At 47.1% G+C, this 26,815-nt stretch overlaps 1 protein-coding gene across 5 annotated transcripts in view; it reads left to right on the plus strand.

Annotated features, from left to right (window-relative positions):
• The window catches only part of FBXW11 (F-box and WD repeat domain containing 11), a 637,027-nt gene that overhangs the window by 18,623 nt on the left and 591,589 nt on the right, over positions 1-26,815 (plus strand). Inside the window, exon 1 of one of the 5 annotated variants that reach the window (XM_073620750.1) lies at positions 5,094-5,177. The exons of the other annotated variants lie outside the window; for them this stretch is intronic. The gene's annotated coding sequence lies outside the window, so the exon portion shown is untranslated. Of the gene's footprint in view, positions 1-5,093; positions 5,178-26,815 lie in introns of those variants that run through there. 5 annotated transcript variants of the gene reach the window in all.

Consider the following 26,815-nt stretch of genomic DNA (forward strand, 5'->3'; position numbering starts at 1 on the left):
CAGCAGTAAGCAGGAACATGGTCCAAGTAGCAGGCCAGGAAAGAATGGGGACAGGGGTAGAGGCTTCTCCCACCCAAATCTCTTTGAAGCCTCCGAGTCTCCAGACCCTAATCTGGGAATGAGAAAACTAAAAAATTAGTTTACTTCATCCAGAAAAACAATTCTGGAGCCCCTCACATATGTGAGACCCCTGTGTTCCCACTAGCATAGCAGGGTAAAAGATCAATCCAAGAGGCAGGCAAAAAACGTGGTCAAACAGTCCAGGGTCAGTTCCAGAGCAGGCAGAGGTAGGTACAGTTTAGCGTTAGGCAGAAGCGTGGTCAAATAACAGGCCAGGGTCAGTATCAGAGCAGGCACAGGTAGGTACAGTTTAGCGTTAGGCAGAAGCGTGGTCGTATAACAGGCCAGGGTCAGTTCCAGAGCAGGCAGAGGTAGGTACAGTTTAGCATTAGGCAGAAGCGTGGTCGTTTAGCAGGCCAGGGTCAGTTCCGGAGAAGGCAGCGGTATGTACAGTGACTTAAAGGGGTGTGGCGGTAAATGACAATTACGGTTACCATACTTCCCTAATAATCTTGAGAAGTATGGTAACGGCGGAAACATTCATCAATACAAAGGCCTGGTTCGGAAGGACAATCAGGACAATAATACACGGTGTCTCTTCTAGTTCCTCCTCTTGAGCACACCCGGCATCTCTTCTGACGTTTCCGGCCTGTTTCATGGGGGGGGAGTCTTTTAGGAAAGTGGCGTTCATGGAGTCTGCTCACTGAATCCGAGCGAATGCTTTCTGGTGCGCTTTCAGGGTACAAAAGTGTGGAGATAATTTCTTCTTGGTACTGAAGATAAGATACGGGGCTCTGTGTAGATTTACGGTAAATAACAAAACTATTGTAAATGGCCAAACTGAAAATATATATGGAGACTTTTTTATACCAAAAGTGGCTTTTTCTTGTGGGAAGGTAGGGTTCGATCATCTGATCATTGAAGTCGACTCCCCCCATAAACAAATTATAGTCATGGACACATTTTGGTTTCTGGATTGGGCCATTTCTTCGGGGGATTTCCACGTAGGTGTCGTCGTGGATCGTTGTGAGCATGTGGACGTTTCGTTTGTCCCTCCACCTGAGAGCCAATATCTCTTCATTCCTCAAAGACGCCGTCTCCCCTTTTCGTAGTCTTTCAGTAACGAGCCTTTGCGGGAATCCCTTCCTATTGGCTCGCACTGTACCACACGCTGGAGTGTCCTTGCGGTAAAGATTGCGGAAGAGGGGCAAGCTTGTATAGTAGTTATCCACATAAAGGTGGTAACCCTTTCCAAGAAGTGGATATACAAGCTCCCAAACAATCTTTCCGCTGACTCCTATGTACTCCGGACATTCAGGGGGATGCAGTTGGGTATCCTTCCCTTCGTACACCCGGAATGCGTAGATGTACCCTGTTTCTCGGTCACATAGCTTGTAGAGCTTAACCCCATATCGAGCCCTCTTACTGGGGATAAACTGCTTGAAGCCAAGCCTGCCTGTGAAGTGGACCAATGACTCATCCACGGAGATATTTTGGTCGGGGATGAATAACTGGGGGAATTTCTCAGAGAAAAAATTTAGAAGTGGCCGAATTTTAAATAATTTGTCATGTGATGGGTCATTTCGGGGAGGGCACTGGGTGTTGTCATTGTAATGGAGGAAACGCATTATCATGAGGTATCTTGATCTTCGCATAATGGACGAATAGATTGGCATATGGTGGATGGGCTTGGTGGACCAATAGGAGTATAATTCATTTTTTTTTGTGAGTCCCATATTAAATGTTAGGCCTAAAAATAATTTAAATTCCTCCACTGTCAATGGTCTCCACTCATAGGGACGGGCATAACTTGAACCAGGGTTGCTTGTAATAAATTGTTGTGCATAGAGGTTGCACTGGGCCACGATGGAGGATAATAGGTCTTGGGTAAAAATCAAATTAAAAAAATCAATAGGGGCAAAATTCTCTGTGTTCACCTGAACACCTGGCTGGGCGGTAAAAGGGGGGATGTTTGCTGCTCTTGAATTAGAGGGAAGCCACAGAGGGTTTTCAAGGGCATAGGGAAGGCCGGCATGGGTCCTAACGCTTTGGAGCCGAGATGACACCCCACTATTTCTTGGCCTTTGCTGCAGTGGTACTATATTTCTTCTGGGTGGCACTGTGCTACTGGTGGATGGCACTGAGCTGCTAGTTGATGCCACTGCATTTCTGGTGGATGGCACTGAGCTGCTGGTTGATGCCACAGCACTACTTGTGGTAGCCTGCTCCTCCATGCCAGAGCATCTTCGTTTCATGGGCACACTTTGCTCTTCCTCCAATTCTGAATCAGAACCACTGCTTAAAACGGGTTCATATTCTGAACCAGAATCAGACACAGACTCCCCGCTGCTCTCGTCGGTCAAGCTAAGTTGTTGGTATGCCTCCTGAGCGGTAAAAAATTTTTTGGCCATACTGGTGAGTGTGGGCTGTGGTGACAAACTGCTGTGGTAGGGACACTTGGACAGAAATGGCTGCACTGATGGGTGCTGATGAGGCTGGTCTAATGAGGCTGCACTGCTGGGTTCTGATGAGGCTGCACTGCTGGGTTCTGATGAGGGTGCACTGCTGGGAACTGATAAGGTTGCACTGATGTACACTAATGTACCACACTGATATGCACTGATAAGGTAGCACTGATGGGTACTAATGAGGATCCACTGATATGGTGGCACTGATGAGCACTCACTTATGGGCACTGATGTGCACTATCGGGTACTGTAGTGGCACCGATGAGCGCTGAAGTGGCACTGATGAGCGATGTAGTGGTGCAGATGAGCACTCTAGTGACGCTGATGTGGTACTGACAGCACAAATGAGCACTGTATTGGTACTAATGTGGCACTGATGAGCACTGGCGTGGCACTGATGAGCACTGGCGTGGCACTGATGAGCACTGGCGTGGCACTGATGGAGCACTGGCGTGGCACTGATGTGGCACTGACGTGGCACTGATAGGCACGTTGGTGGCACTGATGTGGCACTGGTGGCACAGATGAGCACTGTAGTGGCACTGGGCACTGGTATGGCACTGACGTGGCACTGACGGAGCACTGACGTGGCACTGGTGGCACAGATGGGTACTGAAGTGGCAGAAGTGGCACTGATGAGCACTGTAGGGCACTGATGTGGCACTGATGAGCACTATAGTGGCACTGATGGCACAGATGAGCACTGTAGTGGCACTGATGGACACTTTAGTGGCACTGATGGGTACTGTCGTGGCACTGGTGGCACAGATGGGTACTGTAGTGGCACTGCTGTGTAGTGTAGTGGCACTGATGGCACAGATGGGTACTGTAGTGGCACTGCTGGGTAGTGTAGTGGCACTGATGGCACTGTAGGGCACAGATTAGCACAGTAGTGGCACTTGTGTGGCACTGGATGGCACTGCTGGGCACTGTAGTGCTTTCAAAAAGCTTATCACTCACGGTTTTTACTCGATCTCTCTTCTCTCCTCTCACGCTGTATCGGTGTGAGGAGAGAAGAGAGCTGGGACCTTTGCATGACCCCAGTTTGTTTACATAGTGATAGCTCCCTCATTGGAGGGAGCGATCACATGGTAAAGGGCCGCTGTCATTGGCCCTTTACCGCGATCCGTGCTGCGCCGGGTCCCGTGAACCCGGCGAGCACGGACACTTCAGTGCGCGCGCCCCACCGGGCGCGCAGGGAGCGATAGTTCCGGATGACGTCCATGGACGTCCACCCAGAACTAGCCGGCCGCGCTGTTGCCGTCTTTCGGCAATGGCCCGGTCGGCAAGTGGTTAAAGTAGCGATTTATTTGCTCCTTTTTGTACTATAAAGGACTCATTTTAATTTTTTTAACCCCGTTATGTTACTGGCTGATCGATTATGAAATTAATCGATTTACTATTTTCATAATCGATTAGTTGTTTCAGCCCTACTTTATTCTAAGCAAAAAAAAAAAATCGTAATTCTCATTTTAGCCAGAATCGTGCAGCTCTATTATTATTTGTTCCCCTCCCGCTTCCTCCTCCCCTCACGTTAACTGTTACCAGGCCCAGGGCCGCATATTTGTGGACCTTCACTTCAGGAGGCTGCCTGCATTAGAGTTGAGCAAGCTCAGCTTCCCCTCCTGCCGGGCGCAGATCTCGCATTCGTCTCATTTATTTCTGCCTCAGTCCGGTCGGGAGCAGGAGTGAGTCCCGTGTGGCTCCCCTTGCCCTGTGTGTCATGGCAAGCACCATTTCACCAGGTCAGTGTGTGATTAGACCTATTCCCCCCCCCCCCCCCCCCCCTTCCTGCCAAGTGAAGGTGACCTGGGCTCACAGGGGAATAGAGAGCAGTATAAATATGTGCTGCTCTGATGTGTTAAATACTAATTGTCTATATAGTGTTAATAACATGAAACAAAAGTTACTGACCTAGAAAAGTGAACTCCATTATCAATGCCTAAATATATCTTGGCATGTTAATCTGAAAATCAGAATATATAGTGTCCTTGGAACCAAAATTCCAGTGCAAACAGACCTATTTGCTGTAATCACGCTGGGGTTTCCGTTTCACCAACCAATGGGAAGTTGGGATTTGGAACAATATTATGTATGAAATTTTGTTTATGCATGGACACCATATGTTAATGTTCAGATTATTAATGCAAGCTATATCTTGGTGTGTTAATAATCTGAACATTAGCATAGGCATTAATCTGAGTTCACTTTTCTATGCCAGTAATTTTTGTTTGCTATTAACTCTCTCTAAATAATTAGAATTTGACACAGCAGCGCAGCACATATATTTATACTTTTATTTTTGGCGGGTAACATACACTGGGTGTTTGCACCAGCTGATTTTTTTTTCATTCATGTTTAAGTGGCAGCACATACATTTTTTTTTTTTTCTGTTTGATTAGAAAGCAGTAATCGGGATTGTGACTCCCCTCCCCACCTTATCAATCACCCTTTTTTTCTCATCTAGCACATCTTTTCTGTTTAAAGCTTGTGTGTACACCCTGTTCCAAATTATTACGCAAATTCTATTTCGGTGTCACAAAGATTAAATATTTTGTTTTTCAGCTTAACTCATGGATGGCGTTGTGTCTCAGGGCTCTTTTGATCACTGAAAACAATCTCGGACACCTGCGATAATTAGATTGCCAGGTGAGCCCAATTAAAGCAAAAATTACTAAGGCCGGGTTCACACTAGTGCGACAGATGCTCCGACATTGGGAGCTCATGTCGCTTGACTTGTGAAAAGCAGTGTTTCCCTATGGGAGCGGTCTTAACTGGTCCGACTTTGAAAATGCTCCCTGTACTACTTTGGTCCGACTTTGATCCTACTTCAGCCCATTGACTATCATTGAAGTTAGATCAAAGTCGGATCGCCGTCCTGCATGATCCGACTTTGGCATGAGGCTGGGTTCACACTGGTGCGACACGACAGCCGTCCTACTTTGGATCCGACTTTGCCCTGCGACATGAAGCCGGCATGTGTCCGACTTTCAATGAACGGGGATCCGACTTGGATCCCCGCCAATGCCGGCACTGTGTTTGGTATGAATCTTTAGGGGGGAACTCCGCGCCAAATTTTAAATAAAAAACCGGCATGGGTTCCCCCTCCAGAGGCATACCAGGCCCTTGGGTCTGGTATGGACCTTGAGGGGAACCCCCTACGCCGAAAAAACGGCGTGGGGGGTCGCCCCCAATCCATACCAGACCCTTATCCGAGCACGCAGCCCGGCCGGACAGGAATGGGGGTGGGGACGAGCGAGCGCCCCCCCCCCCCCTGAACCGTACCAGGCCGCATGCCCTCAACATGGGGGGGTGGTGCCTTGGGGGAGGGGGGCGCGCTGCGGCCCCCCCACCCCAAAGCACCTTGTCCCCATGTTGATGAGGACAAGGGCCTCTTCCCGACAACCCTGGCCGTTGGTTGTCGGGGTCTGCGGGCGGGGGGCTTATCGGAATCCGGGAGCCCCCTTTAATAAGGGAGCCCCCAGATCCCGGCCCCCCACCCTATGTGAATGAGTATGGGGTACAGCGTACCCCTACCCATTCACCTAGGAAAAAAGTGTCAATTTAAAAAAAAACACTACACAGATTTTTAAAGCATTTTATTAGACAGCTCCGGGGGTCTTCTTCCGACTTCGGGGGTCTCTCCGGTTCTTCTCCACGCTCTCCGGATCTTCTGCCGGGCTCCTCCGCTCTCTTCTGCTCTTTTGCCGCTCTTTTGCTAAAGCGGAGGAGCCTGGTCTTCAATCTTCTGCCTTCTGCCTTCTGCCTTCTGCCTTCTTCTGATGTTGACACGACGCTCTCCCCGGCTGGAATGCTCTCTGTGCGCTCTGCTCTGACTTATATAGGGGGTGAACCCGCCCCCTTATGCCGTCACACTCCCTGGGCATGCTGGGACTGTGACGTTTTAGGGGGCGTGGTCATCACCCGATGACCACGCCCCCTTATGCCGTCACAGTCCCAGCATGCCCAGGGACTGTGACGGCATAAGGGGGCGGGGTCACCGCCTATATAAGTCAGAGCAGAGCGCACAGAGAGCATTCCAGCCGGGGAGAGCGTCGTGTCAACATCAGGAGAAGAAGGCAGAAGGCAGAAGGCAGAAGGCAGAAGGCAGAAGGCAGAAGGCAGAAGGCAGAAGGCAGAAGGCAGAAGGCAGAAGATTGAAGACCAGGCTCCTCCGCTTTAGCAAAAGAGCGGCAAAAGAGCAGAAGAGAGCGGAGGAGCCCGGCAGAAGATCCGGAGAGCGTGGAGAAGAACCGGAGAGACCCCCGAAGTCGGAAGAAGACCCCCGGAGCTGTCTAATAAAATGCTTTAAAAATCTGTGTAGTGTTTTTTTTTAAATTGACACTTTTCCTAGGTGAATGGGTAGGGGTACGCTGTACCCCATACTCATTCACATAGGGTGGGGGGCCGGGATCTGGGGGCTCCCTTATTAAAGGGGGCTCCCGGATTCCGATAAGCCCCCGCCCGCAGACCCCGACAACCAACGGCCAGGGTTGTCGGGAAGAGGCCCTTGTCCTCATCAACATGGGGACAAGGTGCTTTGGGGTGGGGGGCCGCAGCGCGCCCCCTCCCCCAAAGCACCAACCCCCCATGTTGAGGGCATGCGGCCTGGTACGGTTCAGGAGGGGGGGGGGCGCTCGCTCGTCCCCACCCCCATTCCTGTCCGGCCGGGCTGCTTGCTCGGATAAGGGTCTGGTATGGATTGGGGGGGGGACCCCCACGCCGCCCTTATCGGCGTAGGGGGTTCCCCTCAAGATCCATACCAGACCCAAGGGCCTGGTATGCTCTTGGAGGGGGAACCCATGCCGGTTTTTTATTTAAAATTTGGCGCGGAGTTCCCCCTCAAGAACATCTGAGCACAAGTCGCGTGCCGAAGTCGGATCATGCAAGACGGCAATCCGACTTTGATCCGACTTCAATGATAGTCAATAGGCTGAAGTAGGATCAAAGTCGGACCAAAGTAGTACAGGGAGCATTTCTAAAGTCGGAACGACTTGTGTCGGACCAGTTAGGACGGCTCCCATAGGGAAACATTAAATTTCACACGTCATGCGACATGAGCTCCCAATGTCGGAGCGTTTGTCGGACCAGTGTGAACCCAGCCTGAGACTTGCGCTCTGATGATCTTGAGGGTGAACTCCGCGCCAAATTTGAAATAAACCGGCATGGGTTCCCCCTCCAAGAGCATACCAGGCTCTTCGGTATGGATTCTAAGGAGAACCCCTATGCCGAAAAAACAGCGTGGGGGTCCTCCCCAAAATTCTTACCAGACCCTTATCCGAGCATGCAGCCCGGCTGGTCAGGAAAAGGGGTGGGGACGAGCGAGCACCCCCCCCCCCGAACCATACCAGGCCGCATGCCCTCAAAATGGGGGGTGCTTTGGGGCAAGGGGCGCTCTGCGCCCCCCCCCAAAGCACCTTATCCCCATGTTGATGAGGACAAGGGCCTCTTCCTGACAACCGTGGCCGTTGGTTGTCGGGGTCTGTGGGCGGGGGGCTTATCGGAATCCGGGAGCCCCCTTTAATAAGAGGGCCCCCAGATCCCGGCCCCCCCTGCCCTATGTGAGTATGGGGTACATCGTACCCCTACCCATTCACCTAGGAAAAAGTGTCAATAAAAAAAACACACTAGACAGGTTTTTAAAGTAATTTATTAAGCAGCTCCGGAGGTCTTCTTCCGACTTCTCCGTGCTCTCTGGTCTCCGGTTCTTCTTTCGCTCTCCGGTATCTTCTGCCTGGCTCCTCCGCTATCTTCTGCTCTTTTGCCCGCTCTTTTGCTAGCGTTGGCCAGGTCTTCTCCGTCGTCTTCTTCCCTCCGGTCTTCTTCAAATGTTGACACGACGCTCTCCCGCTGTAATACCGTGTACGCGGTGCGCAACGATTTGTATAGGCATGGTTACCGGGTGATGTCATCCGTTGACCCTGCCCCTTATGGCGTCACAGCCCCATCATGCCCTGGGGCTGTGATGTCGTAAGGGGCGGAGTCACCAAATGACATCACCCGGTGACCACGCCCCATGCCTATACAAGTCGTTGTGCACACGGCATTACAGCAGGAGAGAGCGTCGTGTCAACATTGGAAGAAGGCCGGAGGGAAGAAGACGATGCAAAAGAGCGGGCAAAAGAGTAGAAGATAGAGGAGAAGCCCAGCAGGAGAAGAACCGGAGACCGGGAGAAGAGGCCGGAGAGCGTGGAGAAGTCGGAAGAGACCCTCCCAAGTTAGAAGAAGACCCCCGGAGCTGCCTAATTACTTTAAAAAGCTGTCTAATGTGGTGTGTTGTTTTTTCTCCCTTCGCCTTTCAGGACAGCACCTTGGAGAGTGCAGCTCCACCTCTTAGACAGGAAACACTGCGTGACAACGCCCCTTTAAAAAGCCGCTGCTTCCACCATGCCGTCAGTTTTAGTGTTTCCTCCGCCATGGTTGAAGCACTGCTTGGGGAACCAGAGGGGTTGCGCTCTCTCCAAGGAGAGGGTTTTGAAAGGACCTTCATGTTTGGGTACTCAGACCAGCCCAGCTCCCTCCCGCACGTGAGGGGGGTGCTCCGGTGTCCCTTCCTTCTCCGGCTCACAGGAGTAATGGTCTGCCGGAAGTTTTCCACCCGGTGTGTTCGGGGGGCCGCGGTTGTGCTCAGTAAGAGCGTCCATGCCAGGCCTCTGCATGGCGGCGCCGAATCCCGGACAGCGGATGAGGCGGAGACTTCCGGCGGGGCGTAGCAGCGATTGGTTCCTGCTGCTGGAACGCAGGAGGAAGGGGCGGGTCCTCTGGCCGGGACTTCCTTTTGTTTGGCACATGGAGCTTAGTGCACAGTGCAGCAGCTGCGGATTGCGCTATGGAGACAGCTGAATCGTCAGCAGCAATGGCGGATGCAGGCGCCCAGGTTCCCGGCCAGGCCCAGGTAGGAGAGGTGCGGTGACACTTCTTTCCTTTTATATCACTGGGTGTTTTATCTTTTATGTGGTTATTTCAAAACCTGCTGCTGTCTGCTATAGGGTAACAGTTTCCATTAGCAGTTCAGCAAAGGAGTGAGACTCTGGGCACTTAGGGTGTTGGATGGAGGTACTACTTTTCTCTGAAGCCTTAGTTCTAAAGGACCTGGCTTTTTCTTGTTTCTCTGTTTCAGAAAGCTACTGCCAAATCAGAGAGAACAGGGAGAAAGTGCCCCTCATGCAAAAATCCTTTAAGGGACTCTTGGCCCAAACCACTGTGCAAATCCAGCATTGTGGATTTAGTAAAAGAAGAATCCTCATAAGAGTGCAAAGAGCTATTATCTTCTGTGAGGAAGGAATTAGCAGAGGCCCTAGGGACAGTGCGTTCCCTTGTAAAGTGCGGCCAGAGTTCCAGCCAAGAACAGAGTTCTCACTCCAGTTTCCCTCAGTCCACTTCCAGACAGGTGGAAAGTGAGTCGGAGGAGGAAAGGGAAAGCATTCCACCCTCAACCATTGATTCGGAGGAGGAGGTGGAAGAAGAGTTAAGATCATCTAGATATAAGCTTTCACTTGAGGAGGTGGATGAATTACTCAAGGCAATTTATACTACCCTGGAGATCCAGGAAGAAAAAGTTCAGCTGTCCGTGCATGACAAGATGTACCTGGGGCTGGAGGAAATTAAACACAGGGTGTTCCCTGTGCATAAAGTGTTAACAGACACTATCAAAAAGGAATAGAAGGATCCAGAGAAAGGACAGTTTTTTTCTAAAGCCCTCAAAAGGAGGTTTCCTTTTGAGGAGAATGAGGAACTGTTGTGGAATAAAAAAACAAAGATAGACGCTGCTTTTTCTCAAGTATCTAGAAAAACTGACTTAGCTTTTGAGGACATGGGTATTCTCAAAGATGCTATGGATAAGAGGGCAGATGGGCTACTGAAGAAAGCCTGGGACTCATCTCTAACTAATCTTAAGCCAGCAATGGCGGTTACAGTTGTGGCTAGGAATCTGGAGTGTTGGTTAGATCAACTTAAAAATCATGTTGTTGCAGGTACCTCCAGAAAAGACTTATTGGAGTCCTTCCCTACCCTGCTTAAGGCAGTAAAATATATGGCAGATACCTCTGCAGAATCTATCAGGATGTCAGCCAGGTCCTCTGCACTTGTTAACTCAGCAAGAAGAGTACTCTGATTAAAGACCTGGACAGGGGATTCAGCTTCTAAAGTAAAACTGTGCGGAATTCCCTTTTCAGGAGACCTGATGTTTGGGCCAGAACTGGATACTGTCCTTGACAGGACAGCAGATAGAAAGCTTTCCCACAGAAGAAGAAAACGGTACAGCAGAGGAAAAATTTTCGTCCTTTTCGACAAGCCGATAAGGAAAAGGACCACACACAGAAGAGACCCTGGTCTTCTCAGAGAGGAAGAGGTAGAGGTGGGGTACTCTTTAGAACCCCAGAACAAACCCCTAAAAAACAATGACCATCTGGTAGGGGGGAGACTACAGGACTTCTTACCAATTTGGGAAAAAACAACAGAGTCCTTTTTGTCCTGGGGTTAATCAAAAAGGGTTATCAATTGGAATTCTCACAAAGCCCCCCAAATCGGTTTTACATCACAAACCTGCCAAAGGATCGGGAAAAGGCTCTGGCCATGAAGTCTCTGTTACAGGAACTGATGCAACAGAAGGTCATTTCCCAGGTTCCGAAAGATCAAGAGGGGAAGGGGTTTTACTCCCACATTTTTCTGGTAAAAAAGCCATCAGGAAAGTTCCTCCTGATTCTCAATTTGAAGGTTCTAAATCGATCCATAAAATACAAAAAATTCAGGATGGATACGATTTTCTCAGTGAGGAACTTACTAACCCCCAAATGTCATATGGCTTCCATCGATTTGAGAGATGCCTATCTCCATATACCAATAGCGCCCCCATCGCAAAGGTTCCTGCGTCTTGCAGTCAATCTGGGGAGGGGGGGGAGATTTGGCATCTGCAGTTTCGGGCTCTGCCTTCCGGTCTTTCCTCTTCTCCCAGGGTGTTCACAAAAGTGATGGCGGAATCTTTGGAGCCCCTGAGACTGAAGGGGATTTCAATAGTACCCTATTTGGACGACCTGCTACTGTTTGCAGACTCAAAGGGTCAAGTAGAGGTCAACCTACAGACAGTTCAAACACATCTAAGAGGTTTGGAATGGCTTCTCAATCTTCAGAAGTCAAACTTAATTCCATCTCAAAGGGTAAGGTTTCTGGGGTACGAAATAGACTCGATAGAACAGAGAATTTTTCTACCCCAGGAGAAAATAGAGAAGATGCAGTTGACCCTGAAAACACTTCAATCCAACGCAGAGATCTCTGTAAGACAAGCCATGTCCGCTCTGGGACTGTTGACAGCAGCAATTCCTTCGGTACAGTGGGCCAGGTTGCATGCCCGTCCTCTGCAATCGGATATTCTGATGAATTGGTCATGCCAGGAACCTCTGGAGAAGAAATTCAACATGGGGGCAAGAGCAAAAAGATCACTCTGGTGGTGGAGGAACCTAGGAAACATTTCAAAAGGGCTTCCTTGGGTCTTTCCGGTAACCAGAAGGCTGACTACAGATGCCAGCGCATGGGGATGGGGAGCTCATCTGGAGGAAAAAACGATTCAGGGAGTTTGGACCAAACCAGAAGCGAGAAGATCTTCAAATTGGAGAGAGTTAAAGGCTGTTCACTTAAGCCTCCTCTCCCTCCGGGAATTTCTAGTGAATCAACATGTCCAAATATTGTCAGACAATATGACGACAGTATTATATTTAACAAAGCAAGGGGGCACAAAAAGCAAAACCTTAATGGATCTAGCGCATCAGATCCTAAGATGGGCAGAGAACAATGTGGCCTCTCTATCAGCAGTCCATCTGAAGGGGACGGAAAACACCTTAGCAGATCTCCTCAGCAGGAAAGAAATAAGGGAAGCAGAGTGGTCTCTCAATCAGGAATTATTCGAAACAATTTCCAAGAGTTGGGGTTATCCCCAAGTGGACCTCTTTGCAAAACAAGAAAATGCAAAAATACCAGTCTTCTCTCTTCAGAGACAGGATCAAGCTCTCGCAGTAGATGTGTTAGCACACAAGTGGGACTTCCATCTGTCCTACGCTTTTCCCCCGTTTTCAACTGATACCAAGGGTGTTAGCCAAATTCAGATTGGAGTCCACGGAGCTAATATTAATAGCTCCTTATTGGCCAAAAAGACCCTGGTTTTCAACCTTGATGAACCTCTCAGTGAAACCTGCTTGGAGATTACCAATCAGGACAGACCTGTTGAGTCAGGGCCAAATTCTCCATCCAGATCCAGCTTACCTCAAACTAACAGCTTGGTTTCTGAAGAACAAATCTTAAGACAGAAGGGTTTATCAGAGAAACTTATTTCTACCCTTCTTGCAAGTAGAAAAAAAGTGACGAGAGACATTTACTTTAAAGTCTGGAAGATCTATAATTCTTGGTGTTCCAGTAAAAACTTTGATTTTCGTACCACGTTTTCAGTTTTGGAATTTCTTCAAGAGGGATTGGAGAAGGGGTTAGCAGCAAGTACGCTCAAGACGCAGGTAGCTGCTTTATCAGTTTTTTTGCAAAGAACCCTGTCAGGGGAACCTTTTTAATAATCAGATTTTTTAGGGCAGTGGCAAAAGTAAGGCCTAGACCTGTTAGTTTTCCCAAATGGGATTTATCTTTAGTTCTTCAGGGACTAACTAAGGCACCGTTTGAACCCATAGAAGAAGCATCATTAAGTTTCTTGACGTTAAATACTATTTTACTGGTAGCAGTAACTTCCGCACGTAGAATTAGTGAGTTACAAGCCCTTTCAATTAAGGAGCCCTTTATGAGATGTCTACAGGATAGGGTAGTCGTAAGGACGGATCCAGCTTTTCTACCAAAGGTGGCTTCAGTTTTTCACCGTACACAGGAAATCATTCTCCCTACTTTTTGTCCTTTACCTTCGGGAGCAGGAGAAGAAGCTTTCCATACCCTTGATGTCAGGAGGTGTCTGCTTAAATATCTGGAAAGAACAAAGGAAATCAGAAAGTCATCTTCACTCTTTGTTTTAATGGAAAGGTACTCACAAAGGAGGTAAAGCTTCCAAGAGCACCCTCGGAAGATGGTTAAAGCAGGCCATTAAAGAGGCTTACATATCTTTGGGTCTGGAACCTCCGGAAGGGGTATTACCTCATTCTACTCGAGCAGTGGTGGCATCATGGGCAGAAAGGGCCGCGGCATCTCCTGAGCAAATCTGCAAGGCTGCCACATGGTCCAGTTTTTCGACCTTCATAAGGCACTACCGCTTGGATCTACTATCGGCCTCGGTCCAATCATTTGGTAGGAAGGTTTTGCATGCAGTAGTCCCACCCTGAAGTAAGTTTCTCGGTTATCCTCTCCAAGGTGCTGTCCTGAAAGGCGAAGGGAGAAAATCTTGGTTAGACTTACCGGTGACGGTATTTCTACGAGCCTTTCAGGACAGCAGCCTACTTCCCTCCCTTGGTTATCATATGTAAAGTATAATTATAGGACCTGGTAATTATCTGATTATATTTTCCAGCATGTCGGAGGATTTCTCAGTAACAACTGACGGCATGGTGGAAGCAGCTGCTTTTTAAAGGGGCGTTGTGACGCAGTGTTTCCTGTCTAAGAGGTGGAGCTGCGCTCTCCAAGGTGCTGTCCTGAAAGGCTCGTAGAAATACCGTCACCGGTAAGTCTAACTAAGGTTGTTTTAATTTTTTTGACACTTTTTCCCCAGGTGAATGGGTAGGGGTACAATGTACCCCATACTCATTAACGTAGGGTGGGGGCCCCTCTTATTAAAGGGGGCTCCCGGATTCCGATAAGCCCCCGCAGACCCTGACAACCAACGGCCAGGGTTGTCGGCAAGAGCCCCTTTGTCCTCATCAACATGGCGACAAGGTGCTTTGGGGTGGTATGGATGTTGAGGGGACCCTCACGCCGTTTTTTTTTTTCGGCATAGGGGGTTCCCCTTAAAAGCCAGACCAGACCCAAGGGCCTGGAATGCTCTTAAAGGGGAACCCATGCCGGTTTTTTATTTAAAATTTGGCGTGAAGTTCTCCCTCAAGATTCATAACAAACACAGTGCCTGGTATTGGGGGGATCCACGTCGGATCCCTGTTCATTGAAAGTCGGCCGTAGGTCGGCTTCAAGTCTCAGGGCAAAGTCGGATCCAAAAGCACCATTTTCAAGCAATATGGGGAAGAAAAAGGATCTCTCTGCTGCCGAAAAGAGTGAAATAGTTCAATGCCTTGGACGAGGTATGAATGAAAACATTCGATATTTCACAAAAACGTAAGCGTGGTCATCGCACTATTAAGAGATTTGTGGCTGATTCAGAGTTTGACGGGTTTTGTGCAGATAAAGGCACATTGAGGAAGATTTCTGCAAGCTCCATGCATCGGATCAAGAGAGCAGCTGCTAAAACGCCATTACATGGCAGCAAACGGATATTTAAAGCTGCTGGTGCCTCTGGAGTCCCATGGACATCAAGGTGTAGAGTCCTCCAGAGTCTTGCAACTGTCCATAAACCTTACATTCAGCCACCACTAACCAATGCTCACAAGCAGAAACAGCTGCATTTGGCAGAAAATAATATGAAGACTAATTTTCAAACAGTCCTGTTCACTGATGAGTTCTGTGCAACCCTGGCTGGTCCAGATGGGTGGAGTAGTGGATGGTTGGTGGATTGCCACCCTGTTCCAACAAGGTTGCGACGTCAGCCAGGCGGTGGTGGAGTCATGTTTTGGGCTGGAATCATGGGAAGAGAGCTGGTCGGCCCCTTTAGGGTTACCGAAGGTGTAAAGATGACCTCAAAGTATGTGGAGTTCCCGACTGACCGCTTCCTTCCCTGGTACAGAAGGAAGAACTATGCTTTCCATAATAAAATCATCTTCATGCATGACAATGCACCATCTCATGCTGCAAAAAATACCTCTGCATCAATGGCTGCTATGGGGATAAAAGGAGAGAAAGTCATGGTGTGGCCTCCATCCTTCCCTGACCTCAATCCTATTGAGAACCTTTGGAGCATCCTCAAGCAAAAGATCTATGAGGGTGGGAGGCAGTTTACATCCAAAAAGCAGCTCTGGGAGGCTATTCTGACATCTTGCAAACAAATTCAAGCCGAAACTGTCCAAAAACTCACAAGTAAAATGGACGCAAGACTTGTGAAGCTGCTATCAAATAGGGGGTCCTATGTTAAAATGTTTAAAAAGTTAAAATGTTGTTCAAAGTTTGATTGGAACAGATTTTGATTTCAGTAAATATGCTGCAAACACAACTAATGACAATTTTCAGTTCTTTACAACCTATAAAGTGTTTTTAAACTTACTGTGCATAATAGTTTGGAACAGTGCATTGTAAGTTTTTTTTTTTTTTTTTTTTTCAAAAAAAAAATTAGGAGGTTTTGTTCAATAAAATTTGAATTGTACTCTTGTTGATAAACATGAGAATTATGCTGACTGTTTACATCAATTATTTAGGTAAATGAGAAAAATATAATTGGCATAATTTGGAACTGTGTGTGTGTGTATATCATTTTGGTTCTTTTAGATCAAAAGGATGAACTTTGGTCTGCAAATGAGGTCAGTTTAACCACTTTAAGACCAGCCGCCGCAGTTGTACTACGACAGGTTGACTTTCTTGGGCGAATCGTCGTTGTCGTACATCGGTGGGCGCACGCTGCGAGAGCGTGCCCGTGGGTTTGGCGGACTCTATGTCCGCCTGCAACCCACGATCGCCTAGTACAGAGGCAGAATGGGGATCTGTCTTTGTAAACAGGTAACATAGCTGACAGATGACATGACAGAGATCTACTCTTCCCAGTCGTTGGGAACAGTGATCTGTCATGTCCCAGGCAGCCCATCCCACTTAGTTAGAACACACCTAGAGAACACAGTTAACCCCTTGATCGCCCCCTATTGTTAACACCTTCCTTGCCAGTGTCATTTTTACATTGATCAGTGCATTATTATGTCACTGGTCCCCAAAAAGTCATTTGGGGTCAGTTTTGTCCGCCACAATGTAGCAGTCCCGCTAAAAATCGCAGATCGCTGCCATTACTAGTAAATACAATAAAAAAAAATCCCTAATCTATCCCATAGCTTGTGGACGCGATAGCTTTTGCGCAAACTAATCAATATAAGCCTATTGCGATTATTTTTTTTTTTCAAAATTGTCGCTTTTTCCGTTTTATAGCGCAAAAAATAAAAACCGCAGAGGTGATCAAATACCACCAAAAGAAAGCTCTGTGGGGAAAATAAAGTCAATTTTGTTTAGGTACAGCATAGCACGACCACACAATTGGTGGCTAAAGCGACGCAGAACCGTATCACAAAAAAAGGCCTGGTCATTAAGGCAAATCCATCCGTTTCTAGTTAAACCATGCACGAAAAAGAAACCATCAGGGAAACTCTGACTAATATTGAATCTAAAACCCCTTAACAGGAAGATAAAATAAAAGCGGTTCAGAAAGAAATCAATCTACTCAGTCAGAAACATCCTACTGGCGAGTGTCTTTATAGCAACGATAGACTTAAAAGGTGCACATCAACACGTGCCAATAAAAAGCACCAATCCCCAACGATATCGGAGATTTGAGGTCCAGGGGCCAAAGGCAACCTTACACCTGCACTACACCTTACCCTGCGGCATTTCTTCTGCCCGGGTACTCTTCACAAAAATTATGGCAGAAGCCCTGAAAAGTTTAAAACGGGGCATAGGAGTGATCCCATATCTGGATGACCTCCTGTTAGCAGAATCAGCAGAGAGCCTAGCGAACATTTTTCAGACAAGCATTAATTATCTGCCAAAGCTTGGTTAGTGAACATCAAAAAAATCTCAACTAGTCCCAAGCCAAATGGTGACATACTTGAGATATGTGTTAAATGCCAGAAAAACGATAATCTACCTAAAGGAAGGGAAGACCCAAAAGATCAGAAGGGGGATAACGCATCTAAGAGGAGTGGACACCATAACCATCCGACAAGGTATGATAGTCCTCGCTCTGACGTCCTCGATCCCGGCTATTATGTGTGCTCGACTACATATGAGGCCACTAAAAAAACATCTCCTGGCCTCTTGGGATGGGAATCCAACATTTATTGGATACAACTATACCGGTCCTGCAATTTAGTCAAGGACTCTCTCCATTGGTGGCTCAATCCACTCTGCTACATAGAAGGGCGCAGATGGACTCAGACCAACCCAGTGCACATAACTACAGATGCCAGCACCTTGGGGTGGGGAGCGCATGAGGGAACTCTTGACAAAAGGCCAATGGAATACCCACTGGAGACAAGCTTTATCGAATACAAACGAATTAAAAGAGGTAGAGCAATAGCTAAAGGCTTTTCAAACATTGATCCAGGGCAAGGATGTCCAAATCCAGTCAATCATTGCCACCACAGTGGCTTATCTAAACAGACGAACAAAATCTCCTTGCCTAATGGGCCTGACGGATACAATACTGTTTTGGGCAGTAGCGAACATCAGGTCCTTCTCGGCTTTTCACCTGAAAGGGTTAAACAGTACCCAGGCAAATTTCCTGAGTAGATGTCCAGTAAAACAGCCCGAATGATCTCTCCATCAATTGACCTTTTCCTAAATCACTCGGAATTGGGGGTGCCCGAGATTGATCTATTTGCGTCAAGTTTCTTCTTGCTGGACCCAAAAGATGGCAGTTTAGGAGTAAACGCCTTCAATCAAAACTGGTCATGCCTTCCCCCTGACCTCCTTTACACCCAAAATAATACAAAAGATCAAGGGAGAAAAACTGGTGATCCTCATTTGCACCTTACTGGCCACAGAGAGTATGGTTCAGCCATCTAAAACACATGAGTGTGCAACCACACTTAAGACTACTGAACCTCCTGTCGCAAGGATCGATCAACCACCCGAACATGGTGATGAGGCTTTCAGCCTGGTTACTGAGAGGGTGATGTTACAGAGGAAGGGATAGTCAGACAGAGTAATCAATACCATTCTGACCAGCAGAAAAAATGTCACCAGGGCCATTTACAAAAAAATTCATTAAGTTTGTCTCCTGGAACAAAGGGAACCAAAAAAGGGAAATCTTCCCCACAATTTTGTATTTCCTCCCAGAAGGGGGCAGATAACCTTTCTCACAACACCCTTAGGAACAAGTAGCGGCCTTAAGCTAACTAGATGTCGAATTAGGATAAGACCCACTCATAAAAAGGTTCCTTCTTTATTTAAGCAAATCTAGACCAATCAAACACACTCCACGGTCTTTAAGGGTTTTCTATTACCCCTATTTGAACCCTTTGGAAGAATGTTCAGATCAGCATCTTGCAATAAAACAGTACTCTTAGTCTCAGCCGGGAGAGTAATTGAAATACAGGTGCAATCCATGATATAACCCTACTTGACAAAATTCTCTCTCCAGACCTTGTTTTCTTACTCAAAGTCTCCAACTTTCCACAGAATATCATTCCCTCACTCCCAACTTCAATGGACAGCAAAAGAAGGGAGATATATTCCAAATTAGACGTCAGGAAAATACTCATAGCCTACCTTGAAAGGACTGGCGAAAGTCTACTACCCTATTCGTTCTTCACTCGAGGACCAACAGAGGCAAACAAGCCTCAAAGTATGATAGCCTGATGGATCAAGCTGGCTACACATTTGGCCTATTGAGCACAAAGCCTTGCCACCTCCCCACCCCCCCCAAGTGGGATCAAAGTTCACTCTACCAGGGCATGGGCTTCCTCGCTTGCAGAAAGAGCCGGGGCAACGGCGAAGCAGATCTGCAGGGTAGCAACATGGTCGAACTTCAAAAGCTTTTGTTGGGCATTACTAAATCAACCCCCTGATCAGTCAGGATCTAACCTTTTGGTCAAAAAGTGCTACAGGCTTTATTCCCACCCTAGTATTGCTTGCTACATCCACCCAGATGCTGCCCTGGAAGAGGATTGAGAGAAAACAGAGTTGGGTACCTGGTAACTTCTGAGAAGTCTTCCAGGGCAGCACTCGTTTCCACCCTAATTGTCAGATCTAATAAGCATCAAGGCATTTAGGTTACCTTGGGTTCTGTCTGTACGTTTATGAATACTGAGGCATGCAGGTATGACTAACTTTTTATAATAGTGGACAATTTGTGTTTCCTGTTCTTAGGCAGGAGGAGCCTATCTCTCAGATGCTGCCTTGGAAGATATATATATATCTTGCTTAGAAATATATATATATTTCTAAGCAAGAATGATTCTCATTTTGTCCAGAATTGTGCAGATCGAGCTATCCTGTAGGGTAGCTTCTATTTTGGCCTGTAGATCAAAATGAGAGAACAGCCTACAATTTCCTAAATTTCAAGGTCACTGCTTAGTCCTATCTGAAATGATCTAAACAGGAGTAAAAGAGCAGTTTTGTTAAGCATGTTTCATACATTTTACATATATTTTGAAGCACAGAATAAAAAACTTCAATAAGATTTGAAAGAACATTGATCAAAATTAGAGAGCACTTTTCAGATACCTCCCAGTTATTGGTGTTAAAGCTGAGGTCCGCCCACCGCTGCAAAAGTTTAACAGCTGCTGACTTTTAATAATCGGGCACTTGTCTGTCCTGGAGTCCAGCAATGGCACCACAGCTGATATTTCCATCAGCTGTCGGGTGCTTGCTGTCTCCGTTGCGAGTAAGGGAACCCAGCAGTGAAGCCGCACGGCTTCACGACGGGAACCTTACTGTGCATGCGTGAGGCTCCGCTAATCTTTCCTACTGGCCTGGTGGCTGGGGAGGAGGAGGGAGCCCGGGTGGTAACGTCAATACCTGCGGCTGAGGCTCCCGGAAGTGGGAACAGGACACCTGTGGAAGACAGGTATCCTGCCCCCCCCAAATGTGGCACACGGGGGGGGGTGGGGGGGGAGGAGTGCAATGAGCGGAAGTTCCACTTTGGTAGAACTCCTCTTTAATCTGGCACCTTGTGCTAATTTAATTATCTGACAAACCCTACCATCCGGCAGATGAAGACCAAAGGGATGACCTTTTCAGCCATAACAAGAAAAGTTTGTCGTTTCAAATCCTGTGATTTTTAGAGAATTGCATCTTTACAAAGTCATAAGCTCATTCAAGTCCCCCATGGGGACAGGATAATGCGGAGAATCTCAATGGGCAATCGGTTCAACACTGTAACTGCGTTTGCTCGCCAGCTCATCGCTGGACAGAGTAAGGATCTCTGGTTTATACAGTGTCTCACCGTTAAGAGAATTTGGACTGAAAGCCCACTATCTGCAGTGACCAAACCTCTCATTAGCAGAATCAAAGAGCTAAACTAACCTTTGCTGAGGAGCATGTTATGTGGGCAGAAGAACTGGTCAAAAGTTGACTTTAGTGATGAAAGCAAGTTTAATTTATTTGGGTTTAGTGGGAAACGTGTTCATTGTCAAACTGGGAAAAGACTGAACCCAAAGTCTGTAAAGAAGTCGGCCAAAGGTGGAGGGTTTCAGCGTCAGCGTTTCAGCCTCCTGTTTGGAGGCTGTTTTCTGCAGCAGGTGTTGGGCCATCCGACTTTGAAGCCGCTCCATACAGTGCGGCTTGCAAAACTACTTCTGTATATAAGTCGATGCAAGCCACTCCACAGTCACCCAAAAGTAGTACAGGAACCTTTTTCTAAGTCGGAGCAACTTGAGTCGCTCCTGTTAGAACGGTTCCATTGCAATGTATGGAGCACGTCTTGTCAGGCGGCTAATTCGTCTGACAGGTCGCCCCTGTGTGAACTGGCACTTAGCTACATGGCAAAGTGAATGCAAATATTTATTAGAACCTTCTTCCACAACATGTCCTTCCCTGTGTATATCACCCAATCAGCCATCAATTTTCATGCACAGCAATGCCCCATGTCGCACAGCAAAACGGATTCCTTGAAGCTGAAAACATTGAAATTATAAAATGGCCAGCACAGAGTGCTGATCTAAACCCAATAGAAAACCTGGAAAATCTTTGGCGACAAAGTGGAAGAGACTGGAAGAAGAGTGGCACAAAATCGCACAGAGCAGTGTGAGAGACTAGTGATGTACTCTGGCCGCAGGTATGCTGAAGTCATTCAAAGAAAGGGTCTGTTCACTTCCTACTAATTGTTTTTTGCTGTAACCTTCAGAAATTTTAGTTATCTTGATCTGTGCTACAGTCATTGCTGTTCTCTAATTTTGATCATTGTGTTTTCTACAAAATTAAAGGTTTTTTTTTTCTTGAAGTGCCTTTGTTATTTTGAAACGCTGTTCTATTTGCATGGTATAGCCACAACAAAAATTCCATCAAATGTTGAGCAATGAAAATTACTTTTATTTCTAGAAAAAAACAAGTGTTCTTCAATTGTTATCTAAATTTGGTCTCCAGTGTAGATGTTTTCCAAGCCCTAGCTATGGTTTGGTAAGCTGATTTGGTCAATGAATAGAGGTCGGCTGATATTTGGTCATTTTTGATCGACATCGGCCAATTATTATCAAAATTAGGCCGAGATTTAACCCTGACCACCGTTCCTCCTCCCTTCTCCACACTCAGCACGGCGCTTGATGCTTGCCAGAGCCGCTGAGTGTGTGAAACTGACACGTAACTGAGAGGAGAGCGAGGATCTGTCAGAATTGAGCTTGATGTCGGGGGTGGGTGGGACTGGGACCCACCCAGCAGCTATCATACACCAGCCAATGTGATGGGATCTGGGCGGGCCACTGTGTATGTGGCCCCGCCCCTTTTCTTAAGCAGCCCAATCATTGGCTGGTGTTTGCTGCTGGGTCCCACCCCGGCCGGGTCCCGCCCACCCACGACATTGAGCTGAATTCTGAAAGCTCCTCTCGGCTCAGTGTAAAACCTGCCAGTGCCAATTGGTGCCATCTGTCAGTGCCAACCAGTACCACCTTCCAGTGAGAACCAGTGTCTGCCAGAGCCACCTGCCACCACCAACCAGTGCCACCTGCCAGTGCCAATCAGTGTCATCTGTCAGTTACAAACCAGTGCCAGCCAATACCACCTGCCAGAGCCAACCAGTGCCGTCTGTACTGAGGACATCAAGTGTGTGGTAGAGTGACAGGAGTGAGCAGGAAGGAGTGGAGTGTGTGAGGTTTTGTCTTTTTAAACCTGCCTAAAATATCGGCCACAAAAATCGGCATCATGCATCGGCCGCCCCAATTTCTAAATATCGCCATCGGCCAGAGAAAAACCCATATAGGTCGACCTCTATCAATGAACATATAATGCCTTGAAAAATTATTCATACCCCCTTGAAATCTTCCACATTTTGTCATGTTACAACCAAAAATGTAAATGTTTTTTATTGGGTTTTTATGTGATAGACCAACACAAAGTGGTAAATTGTGAAGTGGAAGGAAAATGATACCGTATATACTCGAGTATAAGTTGAATTTTTCAGCCCTTTTTTTTGGGCTGAAAGTGTCCCCTTCGACTTATACTCGAGTCACCGCCGTCTGTCTGATCAGCGTGTCATGCAGGCAGACGGCGGCCGGCGTGTGATGATAGTGTTCGGCGGCTATTCCAGCATTCAAAAGCCGCGCCTCCTGCTCGTCTGTGATAGGCTGAACAGATGTCCGTGTACAGCCTATCACGGACATTCTCTCATCCTCGTCCATGGTATGAGAATGTCCGTGATAGGCAGTCAGCGGTCAGCCTATCACAGACGAGGAGAAGGCGCGGCTTTTGAACTGTGGAATGGCTGCCGAACACTATCATCACACGCCGGCCGCCGTTTGAGGATGGAGATCGCCACAGGTAGGCTGCACATTCACACAGGACACATGCACACAGGACATGTACAGGACACACATGTACAGGACACAGGACACATGCACAGGGTACAGGTAGGCTGCACAGGACACAGGGAGGCAGGCAGCTGCAGATGGGCATTGTTGACCCTCTGCATTTCTCACCCTCATCTTATACTCGGGTCAATAAATTTTTCCCAGTTTTTTGTGGTAAATTAGGAGCCTCAACTTATGCTCGGAACGACTTATACTCGAGTATATACGGTAAATGTTTTTCAAAATTTTTACAAATATGTGCAAAGTGTGGCATGCATTTGTATTCAGCCCCCCTGAGTCAGTACTTTTGTAGAACCACCTTTCGCTGCAATTACAGCTGCAAGTCTTTTTGGGTATGTCTTTACCAGCTTTGCACATCTAAAGTAAATTGTTGCCCATTATGCTTTGCAAAATAGCTCAAGCTCTGTCAGATTTGGATGGAGAGCATCTGTGAACAGAAATTTCTCAACTCTCGTCACAGTTTCTCAATAGGCTTTAGGTCTGGACTTTGGGCCATTCTAACACATGATTATTCTTTTGATCTAAACCAATCTATTGTAGCTCTGGCTGTATGTTTAGGGTCGTGGTCCTGCTGAAAGGCGAACTTTTGACCCAGTCAAGTCTTTCGCACACTCTTAACAGGTTTTATTTTAAGTTTGTCCTTTATTTTGCTCCATCCATCTTCCCATCAACTCAGACCAGCTTCCCTGTCTATGCTGAAGAAAAGCATACCCACAACATGATGCTGCCACCACCATGTTTCACAGTGGGGAAGGTGTGTTCAGGGTGATGTGCAGTTCTAGGCCTCTTGCACACTGCAGCTTGAAAAAGCTCAGTACAGCTTATTTTTTTACTGAGCTAAAATACAGCCTATTAATTGTAATTGGCCTAATGTACACAGGCGCTTTAACGCTCGTTTACGAGCCTGTGTGCATTTAGGCCCATTACAATTAATAAGCAGTATTTTAGCTCAGTAAAAAAAATAAGCTGTACTGAGCTTATTCAAGCTGCAGTGTGCAAGAGGCCTTAGTTTTTCACCACACATCATTTTGCTTTTAGGCCAAAAAGTTCAGTTTTGGTAACGTTTGACCAGATCACCACCTTCCTCATGTTTGCTGTGTCCCCCACATGGCTTCTCGCAAACTGCAGACGGGACTTATGGCTTTCTTTCTACAATGGCTTTCTTCTTTCCATGCTTCCATTAAAGCCAGATTTGTGGTGTACGCGACTAATAGTTGTCCTGTAGACCGATTCTCCCGCCTGAGCTGTGGATCTCTGCAACTCCTCCAGTTTCCATGGGCCTCATTGCTGCTTCTCTGATTATCTCCTTGCCTGGCCTGTCAGTTTAGGTGGATGGCCATGTCTTGGTAGGTCTGCAGTTGTGCCATACTCTTTCCATTTTCAGATAATGGATTGAACCGTGCTCCGTGAGATGTTCAAAGCTTGGGATCTTTTTTTATCACCTAATCCTACTTTTTAAACTTTATCCCTGACCTGTCTGGTGTGTTTCTCTGCCTTCATGATGCTGTTTGTTCACCAAGGTTCTGTAACAAACCTCTTAGGGCTTCACAGAACAGCTGTATTTATCCTGAGATTAAATTACACACAGGTGGACTCCATTTACCAATTGACTTCTGAAGGCAATTGGATCCACTAGATAATAGTTAGGGGTATCGGAGTAAAGGGGGATGAATATAAATGCACACCACACTTTTCAGATATTTATTTTTAAAACATTTGGAAAACCATTTGCCATTTTCCTTCCACTTCACATTTGTGTGCCACTTTGTGTTGGTCTATCACATAAAATACATTTTATGTATTTGGCTGTAACATAACAATGTGGAAAAATTTCAAGGGCTATGATTACTTTTTCAAGGCACTGTATAGCTGTCCAATCTCCCGCTAAAGCTGGCTGCACACTATACATTTTTATACAATTTTCTTGTACAACTTTCCTGTTAGATTTACACAAACCATATAACACAAAGTCAAACCTAAACCCTTTCAAATTGTATGCAATCAGATAGGCCTTTGTGCTAATTAGTTGAAAGTAAATCTAAACCAAATTGGGCAACAAAAATTGTATGTGTATCCAGCTTTAAAGCGGACCTTCATTGTTTTTCTTTTCAGACATCAGGGGACAGAGAGCCATAGTTACTATATGGGCTATAGGCCACCTTCAGGTGATGGACACTGGCATGTCCTAAATTAAAAAGTGCCCTCCCTATATAACCCCTCTCACTGGTGGGAGTACCTCAGTTTTTTCGCCAGTGTCTAAGGTGTTAGTCACGAGTAAAGATGTGCTGTGCTAAGCTCCACTGGAGCAATCCTTGCTGGGGCTAGCCATGCTGACCGGATCCATTCAAAGTGTCTTTTTTGGCCAGATTGAATGGTACCCGGGCTTCGTACCCGAAGAATCAAGGTTTTTGCCTGTGAATGCTTCTTTTTAGAGAGCTGGACCCTGGGATCCAGTACTTATTGGTAGTAAGGCCATAAAGTTTTTACTGGCAGGGTGTTATTGCAGGTCCAGGATTGTGGGTTTCCTCTAGGATGTCCTGCTCCTGAAGGTTTAACGGAACCCACCGTGAAGGGTGAAGATTGGGTCTGTTGGTTTACCACAGAAAACCTTGCGGTGGGAAAGGTAAGTGGAGTTTTCAAAACAATAATTAAAACATTTTTCTTATGAATTGTCTCCTTTTTTAAATTTAGTAAATGCTGTCATGCCTGTGTCACCACTGGGGGCTGTATTAAGTACTCACGTCTCATGCTTCTCAGAGCCACGCTGTGCCTTGAAGCAGATGCTTTTTCCTCCGGCTGAACGACAGACCTCCGGTAAGTCTGGAGGGGTTCTCTCTCTCCACCAGATGCCCCCCTGTGCCGAAATTTCTTCCCCTCTTTTTTTTGGGGAAGGAAGCGCTGCGATATTTTGTGGAAAAGAAAAAAAACCTGGCACACCACTTGCGGCTTACGGCCCCCCCCCCGCCATTTCTCCTTCCTCCCAGGGACCCCACAGGATCGAGAGCCCAAGCCACTCGCGCGGGGAAAATGGCTCTTTTTGAAAGGGAGGGCCTAGGTGATGCGCAGGGGCAGGGTTTAGCACGCCGTTGGGGTCCTCCGACATCCAGCGCGGGAGAGTTTGTTTTTAAAAGAGCCTCCATTTGTATTTTGTGAAAACTATGGAGGGACACGAGCAAAGGTGGCATTTAGGATTTTGGTGACACAGGTTTTTTCCTCTGACACATTTACTGCTGCATCAGGCTGAGCCTTAATAGTGGTGTTGAAGCTGAACTATTGCTCAAGCAGTGCATGCGATTTTTCTTTTGATGGTACCTCTGCTTTGTGCATCGGGTTAAGGTCAGAAGGGGGGTTAAAACACCCCCAGAAGTAGAGCTGAAGGAGTCCCCCTCTAGCTCTGGTAAACCTACTCCTCTCTACAGATGGCGTCCTCCCCTGAGAAGGAGTGACTGGTTAGAGTGAGCATCAGGGGCATGAAATGTCCCTCCCTTCTTTGGTATACACCTATATTGCTTTGCTACAAAACTGAGGTACTCCCACCAGTGGGAGGGG

Source organism: Aquarana catesbeiana, linkage group LG03 (assembly GCF_042186555.1).
Source record: "Aquarana catesbeiana isolate 2022-GZ linkage group LG03, ASM4218655v1, whole genome shotgun sequence".
Lineage (NCBI taxonomy): Eukaryota > Metazoa > Chordata > Amphibia > Anura > Ranidae > Aquarana > Aquarana catesbeiana.